Source organism: Sinocyclocheilus rhinocerous, unplaced genomic scaffold, assembly GCF_001515625.1.
Source record: "Sinocyclocheilus rhinocerous isolate Xijiao unplaced genomic scaffold, SAMN03320098_v1.1 scaffold2, whole genome shotgun sequence".
In the NCBI taxonomy this organism is placed as follows: domain Eukaryota; kingdom Metazoa; phylum Chordata; class Actinopteri; order Cypriniformes; family Cyprinidae; genus Sinocyclocheilus; species Sinocyclocheilus rhinocerous.
In genome coordinates, this window is record NW_015655572.1 from 143,138 (window position 1) to 152,688 (window position 9,551).

Consider the following 9,551-nt stretch of genomic DNA (forward strand, 5'->3'; position numbering starts at 1 on the left):
TAAAGGATGTTTATTGGCACTTTGAAGAACTTTTAACATCCTTAAGGGTCGTTAGTCGCATCGAGACTCATTAGTGAGTTGAGAGCGAAAGGCACAGTGAGTGTGCAAGCGTGCGAAAGAGCGAGAGATGAAAGATTGCCAATTGGTTGCTTAGTGAGTTGAGAGCGAAAGGCACAGTGAGTGTGCAAGCGTGCGAAAGAGCGAGAGATGAAAGATTGCCAATTGGTTGCGCACGTTTGATCTCAATGGATCAAAAAAACATGAGGAATGTCTCTGCGATGACATCACAGGTCATTTATAGCAAAACGCTAAAGGGGTGTTCACGCCGGCAGCGATTTGCAGCGACAAAGTGACTGGAAGTCGTTCATTTTCGATTTTGAGGCGGCATGAGCAACACCAACCATTAGCGATGCAACAGTTGAGTAAATTGAGCAACTCAAAGGAATAGTTCACCTAAAAAATTATAATGGTCCTCATGTCGTTTCAAACCTGTGTTCTTTTACAAGCCATTCTTTCTGATAACTTAAAAAAAATAACAGCAGAAAAGTAGTCTATTTGACTAGTCTTCTAAAAGTACAATAACTACCAATTCTGGAAAATCTGGTCTTTTAGACTCTTTCCTTTAACAGAAAAATTTGGCTCTCAGATTCAGAGAAACAAAAGTAAAAGTTTAGCAGATTCATTTCAATTGTTCCATTTTTCTTAGTTTCAGCATTGACTGGTTTTTAGGCTACACTTAAAAATAAAAATATTTTTTTGACATTTGTAGTTCCATGTAGAACCTTTAATACCCATGGGACATTTCATTGAACTAAAGGATGTTTATTGGCACTTTGAAGAACTTTTAACATCCATTAAATCTTTCCATTGCAGAAAGGGTTCTTAATGTTCTTTACACTAATAAAAATGTTTCTTTTAAAAACTGTTCACTGAAAGGTTCTTTGGAGAATCAAAAAGGTTCTTCTGTGACATTGTTGCGAAAACCCCATTTTGGAACCTTTATTTTTAAGAGTGAGTGGAAAAGGTTAATTGTATTATTAAAATGTTCTTCACATTAAGAAAAATGATTCTTCTAAGTGGCTTTTAGGCTACACTCTTAAAAATAAAGGTTCTTTATTGGCATCAATGGAAACTTTTTGTGGCACAAGTGGAAAAAGGTTCTTCAGATTATGAAAATCTTCTTGATATTAAGAAAAAAATGGTTCTTTTAATAGCTGTTCGCTGAAAGGTTCTTTGGGGAACCAAAAATGGTTCTTCTATGGCAACACACCAAAAAAAACTTTATTTTTAAGAGTTTTGTGATATCACACTAGCAACGTCAAGCTATTAAATTGCTGTTGCTGTGAACGCTCTTCTAAACGTTCTTCTATTTTGTTGCTAATGGTTCAAGTGATCTCATTTCTATCTAATTGAACAGCACTACAATAGCGGTTATTTAAAATGCATGGGGTCTGATCCATAATCAAATTATCATGTGAGACGATCCTGCGATGCTCTATTTATTATTACTATTAATACAACCATTAAAAGCCAACTTTTCTGTCCAATTTTCCGTAAATACGTCTATCAAGTTTGATTACAACGCATTATCCATTTGTCAGAGGTCTATATATCGCCACATGTTGAGGCATCTGGGTCTGATGAAGGATGTTAACCGGCACGGACTTCTCATATTGTGAATATTTATGGCTGATCTAGCCAGGCTTAATTTGACTAGGCGGAAGCACTGTCCATTGCACTGTCATGCACTTGTGAATACCGAAAACAATCTCAGGCAAAGGTGACAGGAAGAATTAGGCCTTTATGGGGTGATGAAGTTCCCGGTACATTCAGTCCATTAAAATATTGTCTTGGAGCGCACTCGGCCTCCATCTAACTCCCTCCGTGCCTGGTGGAAATTGAATAAAGGTTCAGTAAATATATGTTGCTTCAGCTTGCGTCGGTCTTTCCATTCATTTCATGTTTAAGTACATCTTATAAGAAACTGCGGCCACTCTCGGTGTACTCAGCAGTCAGTTTGACTGAAAAAAAGAAAATAAACCTTTTTGCATTCACCAATAATCGCATACAACACTTGACTGAGCATTGCTCATGGATATTTTCAGCCATTTGTTCTTGGTGGCAGTAGCTGTGGCAGCAATCAGCTCATTTGCTGAGTAGCTAATAAAACGCTCTTAAGGACAAGTTACCGCTCAAGTGGGTTGCCTTTTTGTTTGGCTTACACAGCTATTTCATATGCTGTGCATTACACAAAAGTTTGGTGAGTCAGAGCTAGATGTGAAATGATATTCGGACAAGTGTGCATACAATATTATATATTTATTTAATATATACTATTTCTTTAAAAAAAGAAGAAAATAAACATTTAATTGCAGTTGTTTTATCTATCTATTTATTTATTTATTTATTTATTTATCTATTTATGTATTTAATTTCAAATATTACAACTTAAATCAATGAAGACATATCACAAATACTATTGAAATGCAAGTTATTTAATAATAATAATAATAATAACAATAATAATATTAAAATAGTTGACAACAGATTGTAAACAGAACTGTATTTATTTATTTATAAATAAAAAAAATCAATAAAGAAATATCACTATTATAATATTGAAATGTAAGGTATTTAATAATAATAATAATAATAATAATAATAATAATAATAATAATAATAATAATAAATAATAATAATAATAATAATAATAATAATAACAATATTATTATTATTATTATTATTAATCATAATATTACTACTAATAATACTACTACTACTACTACTACTAATAATAATACTACTACTAATAATAATAATAATAATAATAATAATTTACAACAGATTGTACATTTATTTATTTATTTATAAAAATAAATCAATAAAAATATCACTATAATACTATTGAAAGGTAAGGTATTTAATAATAATAATAATAATAATAATAATAATAATAATTGTTGACAACAGATCATTCATTCATTCATTCATTCATTTCATGCACTGAAGAATCGCATAAGGTAAATAGGGTCAGTTTCGATGTCATTTTTTCATGTTAGCCTGCAAGAAAGTTTCAGCATCCATTTTTTTCCCAGTTCAAGCACTGGTTTAAATGCTAAATTAATTTTTAGGGACCATTAATTATTCTAAAATTTGATATTGAGGGTACTCATGCTTCCTGAATCAGAAGGAAAATATTCTCCATTATGCTCCTCACAAACACTAATGTATTTTCATTTAATAGCTGAGCCAGATGAATAAAATGTGAGCGGCACCAGGCCGGCTTAGTCTCATTAGACCACTAAATGCAGTAATCAAGTAGCAGGAAGAGACACATTAGCCCTGGGCCATGTCACAGTAATCCCACTGCCAGGTATTAAAGCTGGCTATTTCAGGCAATGAGGTGATACAACTCACTTAATCAAAGACTTATCATGCTGTGAGGACACACAGAGACATGCAAATCCCCTAATAATTGTGAAATGCCTCCATCAATGAATTAGACTCATGCTTCGCCATTTGAAGTGTAGGCAGTTTGACGGTGAAATACAGATAATGGCTCAGGGACCTCAAAAGTATTGGTATTTCAGTACCCAATAACAAAGTCAACCAATAACAGTCTTTCTACAGTAGCAGTAGTAGAACTTAAATCGTTGCTCGAGGGCTGTGTGATTGACATGGAACTGCTTTGAAATGCATATTTCTGCATATACTCTGTGTGTTTACTTCAGTAATTATGTGCAAACCTTGAAACAACATTTACAGAGTTTACAAATATTTATTTTTGTTTACCTTTAATTAGCTAAGATTTACATTGTTAATTTTGTTTTTACAAAGGAGAGTTCTATCTATCTATCTATCTATCTATCTATCTATCCATCCATCCATCCATCCATCCATCTCCTAATGACATTTAGATATTGCAATTTAGATATTTATTTTCTTATTTAATTTTTTCTTTCAAATTTGAATCATCTCTACATATCAATTAAGTAATATATTTTATTAAATGTATATGCAAGAGGTTATATGGGGAAGCTGGTATATACACACAAAATATACAAAAATAAAATGATAGAATAATAAAATATTAGTAATAATGTAACATATAATTAAAATAAATTAAAAATAAAATATATAATTCTATAGTTATAATGTATTACTACACAGTAAGCCATTTGCATAGAGGTTTATAATATTAATAAAACATGTTGGTGTACTTTAAGAAACTGAGTAACATTTAAAATTAAAAAAAATAATAATAATAAAAAAAAACAAGAAAAAAATGTTGAATATGTCTCATTGAAACCACATTGAGATGATCATTCTTTAAAGTTTTCAATGGAGCATTTCATAGAGAAAAATATATTTGGCAAGTAGCTCCATCTATTATCATCTGCGTTTTCCCTTTTTTTGCGCTCATTTTTTTTAATTAATTTTTTTAAATCTTTTTTGGGAGGTAGATCAGCTTCTCCCAGGTTCTCAGAGGAGGACAATATTTCCATGTGCTTTTGACTGCAGGCAATCCTATTGAAATATTGAATAGCTCAGTTATAACATTCACAAAAGCTTTGAAACTGCTTCAAGTGATTCTATTTCTGAGCCTGAGTGCTATTAAAACATCCCGGTGTGCCAGGTACGAGAAGTTCTCAAAACCCAAGATGTGAAAATGGATCTGAACTTACACGTAGGCATTCACAGTCTCAATAGTGCGTCAAAAGTGTCAATAATTAAAGCCACCGAAAAGGTTGTAAATGTAACCAGCCAAAATTATTTTGAGAGTTCTCCGTGAACACACGCAATTACAGCACGCAGACGGCAGCCATAAAGTGGAAAGCGGGTTTCGATATGTGCATGTGTAAAATGGAGCCATAGGGAAATCCCTTTTTCCAGTTCATCTATTTTGAACCTGGCTGAAGATGTATGCGTTTCTGCATACCTAAACAGCTGGATGTCACATCTAGGCTGCGTGAAGCCTTTCACACACCTATCATGGAGACTAATCAATACTCTTTCTTGGCTTTCTCTGGGAAGCCAGTGAACAAATGGTAATCTATCATGTAAAACCCATTTAGTGTGCCAACATGCTCCAGTGCTTTGTTAGGTGCGGATGGTCATGTGTGCAAAGCCAGAAATGGCAGGGACGTACATTAAAAACAGGTATTGATGGAGAATAGGGCAATGCGAACATATGTAAAGTGTGAGACCTTCCCAATCGCGCAGACACACAAAACTCGCTATTGATTTCCCCAGGGAAATTAGTTGTATGGTTATGCACATCCAGGCTAGGCCTTCTAGCACAATGTAATTTACTTTTAATATATTGCTACCTCCTCAATATGACTCATCATGCATTTAGTATATACTAGTGTGTTTTTATACCGTTTGTTTCCTCCTGGTTCTTCTGGATTAACCGTGAAGAATATAAAAGCTCATCTGCTTTCTCATAAACAGGTTTACCGGGAGCTTTATACTGTCGCCCATTCTTCCGTATATATGTAGCAAATTGTGGCACGGAATCGCTGCAGTGACAAAGGGGAAAGTCATGTTGCTTAAAATCTCTCCATCCTTGATTTGACCCATGGAGGGAAGCAGAAATTGGTTGGCCTTTGGCGTATTTGTGTGAGATTTAATTACAAGCACCGTTGGACTTAAAGGAATTTACGACAAGAGCTTGTTATTTAAATGAGCGAATACAAGTGTAAAATGTTCAGTCAAAGCCTTGACTCTTTGTGTAGTACAGGAAATCCTCAACTATCTCAAGAGAATGGTCTTGATGGCTCCCTGTAGTGCTCTATATAAAAAAAAAAAACAACAACAAAAAACAAATGCAGACTGCATTTTTGCATTTTTTCTGCAGACCTTTTTTTTGGAGCAGAGAATTCTGAAGATGGCTGATTTCAAGACCTGCTGGAATGGATTAGCCCTTTTCTCTCTGAAGGAATGTGTGTTTTGTTGTGCTTCGGCTTTTGGTTGATTCATAATTCCCTTTGAACGTGTTGCTAACTAGAATGTAATGACGTTCCAAATGTGCAGGCTCTGTCATGAATAGATGAGCACTCTTTTGGACTCCCAAATACCCATATTTTGTTTGTTACTACATTATGCCTAAACTTCTAGTGGAGCTGTAATCTGTTTTGCAAACTTTTCATATATATATATATATATATATGTGTGTGTGTGTGTGCGTGTATGTGTGTGTGTGTGTGTGTGTGTGTGTGTTTGTGTGTGTGTGTGTGTTTCGGAATCTGAAATGTTGGAGAATATTTAGAAGGACTGATTAACTTGCCTGATGATTATTTCTATGTGTATGTTTCTGATAACTAAATGTATGCTGTTTTTTTTTATTTATTGCAGTATTTTAGTTTTTTTTAAAGTAAATAATTAGAGGACAGCAATAACAACATGCATGTTAGTAGTAACAATATTAATAACAACCTTTTTATTTGTATTACTACTTTTATTTAAATTAATAATTTTATTTATCAAGGATGCAAAAATTAGATAAAGTGACAATAAAGACATTTATAATGCAGCAACATATTTATATTTTAAATAAATGAATAAATAAATAAATAAAGTAACACTGATAAAATATTAAGCAGCTAAATAAAAAAAAATAAAAAAAAAATAATAATAATAATAATTGTTTCTTGAGCAGCAGATCAGCATTAGAATAATTTCTGAAGAATCATGTGACACTGAAGACTGGAGTAACGATGCTGAAAATTCAGCTTTGCATCACAGGAATACATATTTTATTTGTATTCAAATAGAAAACACTTATTTTAATTTCTGTAAATATTTCAAAATAATACTGTTTTACTGTATTTTTCATCAAAATAAATGCAGGCTCGGTGAGAATAAGAAACTGTCTGATCATGATGAGTTTTAAACTTACAGGCTTAACAGATGTGTTCCTGTTTTCCTTTTTTTCTTCATCTTCTCTGTAAGAACAGTAAGCCGAGAAATAACCAACCTCAGTAGGGGCGCTACAATCTCTCTGGATCAGTGAGGATGAGAAAGATCAACCCTCCTGGTCCCAGTACACTTAGACTATAAGCTAGCTCAGATGCTGTGTGTGCCATGTTCTGCCGAATGGAACAGAGAACAGTGACATACTGTAGACAGAGATGCTGTTTTAAATAGAGCTTTTTCACAAAACAAAAAACAACAACAACAATCAATCACATACTGTATGTGGTGTTACGCCTGCAAGGCTCCCAAAAGCACTGGCGTATCTATATGCAAAGCCTGCTGAGTGCTCCTGATTATCTCTCAGCAGGCCAAAACGGGCAAAGTCATTCTTTTTTAACCGCGCTTCTTGACAGATGATATTGGATGATGACATTTCTGCTGTTCTGGAACACTGAAATTTCTTATTCAGTTTCATCCTGTAACTATTTTGTTAGCTATTTCAGCAGAAGAAGGTTTTTCTAATAGCACAAGACTTACGTGTTAATAATAAAACTAAACATAAGTGTCTACAAATAATTTAGGAAGACTGGATTTGGATGATTTAGTTTGGATGATAGCAATTTCTAAGAAAAACTATATTATTTTATTTAATTACATTTTGTAATTTATTTGATTAAAATAGAAGTTATTTTATTTTTTTATGTAATGAAACATTAATATTCATTTATTTAAGAATTTAAATGTTTTATTTTATTTATTTAATTTTATTAAAATAGGAAACCATTATTTTAAAATGTTAAAATTTAATACAAATTTCCTAGAAAACTAAAATTATTTTAAGAAGCTAAATGATTGTATTTTATTAAAATAGAAAACTGTTATTTTATTTTTTGTTATAATTTGAAACTTATAATAAAATATTTATTTATTTAAATAGGAAATTTATTGTCCTATTATTTATATAAATCATTTATTTATTTATTTAAATAGGAAAAAATTGAAACAAATTTCGATGAAGAAATTGTATTTTTTATTTTATTTTTTTATTTTTTATTTATTTTATTTGATTTTTTGATACTGTAATTAGGCAGACAAGAACAGTGACTGAGTTCCCTTTCAGTGGGTCACTCCGAGTCACGTCGGTGACCGACGAATTGGGATCTCACTTAGAGAGACCAATCCACTTCGAGTGTAAACTAAACGAGCCAATGCACATTGGCATGCGATGATTACATCCAGCTGCAGCAGATCACAGCGTGAGCATAAAAAGGCAGCCGGTGCAATGCATACCAGCTTTTCGCTTCGGTGCCGAGCGACAACATCGTTCTGCTCCTACTAAACTGCTTCGTGTGTGACGAGCCTAGCGCGCTCTCTGGAGCTTTTTATGTTGGCGGACGGTGCTTCAGCGGTGGTCATTCCTGTCGAGTGGGTTGCACACCTCAGGCTGCACTACCCCCTGTCGTGCTGCAAACGGCCGTTTCCCCTGTGCGTCTCAGCGGGGCGGAGCTCCATTGCCTCTATTGTTTATAGAAATTATTTATTTATTCATTTAAATAGGAAAAATTTGAAACAAATTTCGATGAAGAAATTGTATTTTTTATTTTATTTTTTTATTTTATTTTATTTTTTGTTACTGTAATTAGGCAGAGAAGAACAGTGACTGAGTTCCGAAATGTTCCGAAAAGTGATCTGAAATGTTGGAGTGTGTTGGATCTAGTGTTCGTCCTGGCGGCAGCCAGGCGTGGACTACTTTGGGCAGTAGCACGGGCGGTCTGAGGGTTACAGTGGTGGCAAACTCCTCAGGGAACCAACCCTCGGGGGACCATTGCTCCTCTAGCACTTCGCAACCAGTTGAGCCGCCAAAGGAACGCGCTGGGCCCTCTTCAAAGAGCGTACCAGCGGTATCCTTCGGTGCTCCTCCCGACGACCGGATGTCGATCACTGCATCGGAGGGAGAGCTCTCTGGAGAGGAAGATTCGGCTGCACTGCTGCCCTCCAGCATGGTGGCAAGGCCTGAATCGGATCCGGAAATGTCGGCTATGCTTTCCCGGGCCGCTGAGAGGGTAGGGCTCGAGTGGAAACCTCCACTGCGTCCCGAGCCCTCGAGGTTGGACGATTGGTTTCTCGGGGTGGCTCGCGCTGGTTCCTCACGTGTCTGGGAATTAAACACGCTGAGGTGGCGTTCGCGGATGAGTCATGTTCCCATTGCGGAAAGATGACCATCTCGGAGGTGCGGGCCAGGCTTCGTTTCCTCCAGGGGGGCGGAGCTCCGTTGCCTCTGCCACGATCTAGTGTTCGTCCTGGCGGCAGCCAGGCGTGGACTACTTTGGGCAGTAGCACGGGCGGTCTGAGGGTTACAGTGGTGGCAAACCCCTCAGGGAACCAACCCTCGGGGGACCATCGCTCCTCTAGCGCTTCACAACCAGTTGAGCCGCTGAAGGAACGCGCTGGGCCCTCTTTAAAGAGTGTACCAGCTCACTCATCCTCCTCCTTCGCCAGCCGGCAGCAGCAGGCGGTTCGAGAGCGTCAACAAAGGCCCTACTCACGCACCCTCTGCCAACCTGTGGAACCAGGTAAGCGTTGCACCTCACACTCAGACCCCTCTCCGGTCTGCCCATGGACCGGTCCCTGCG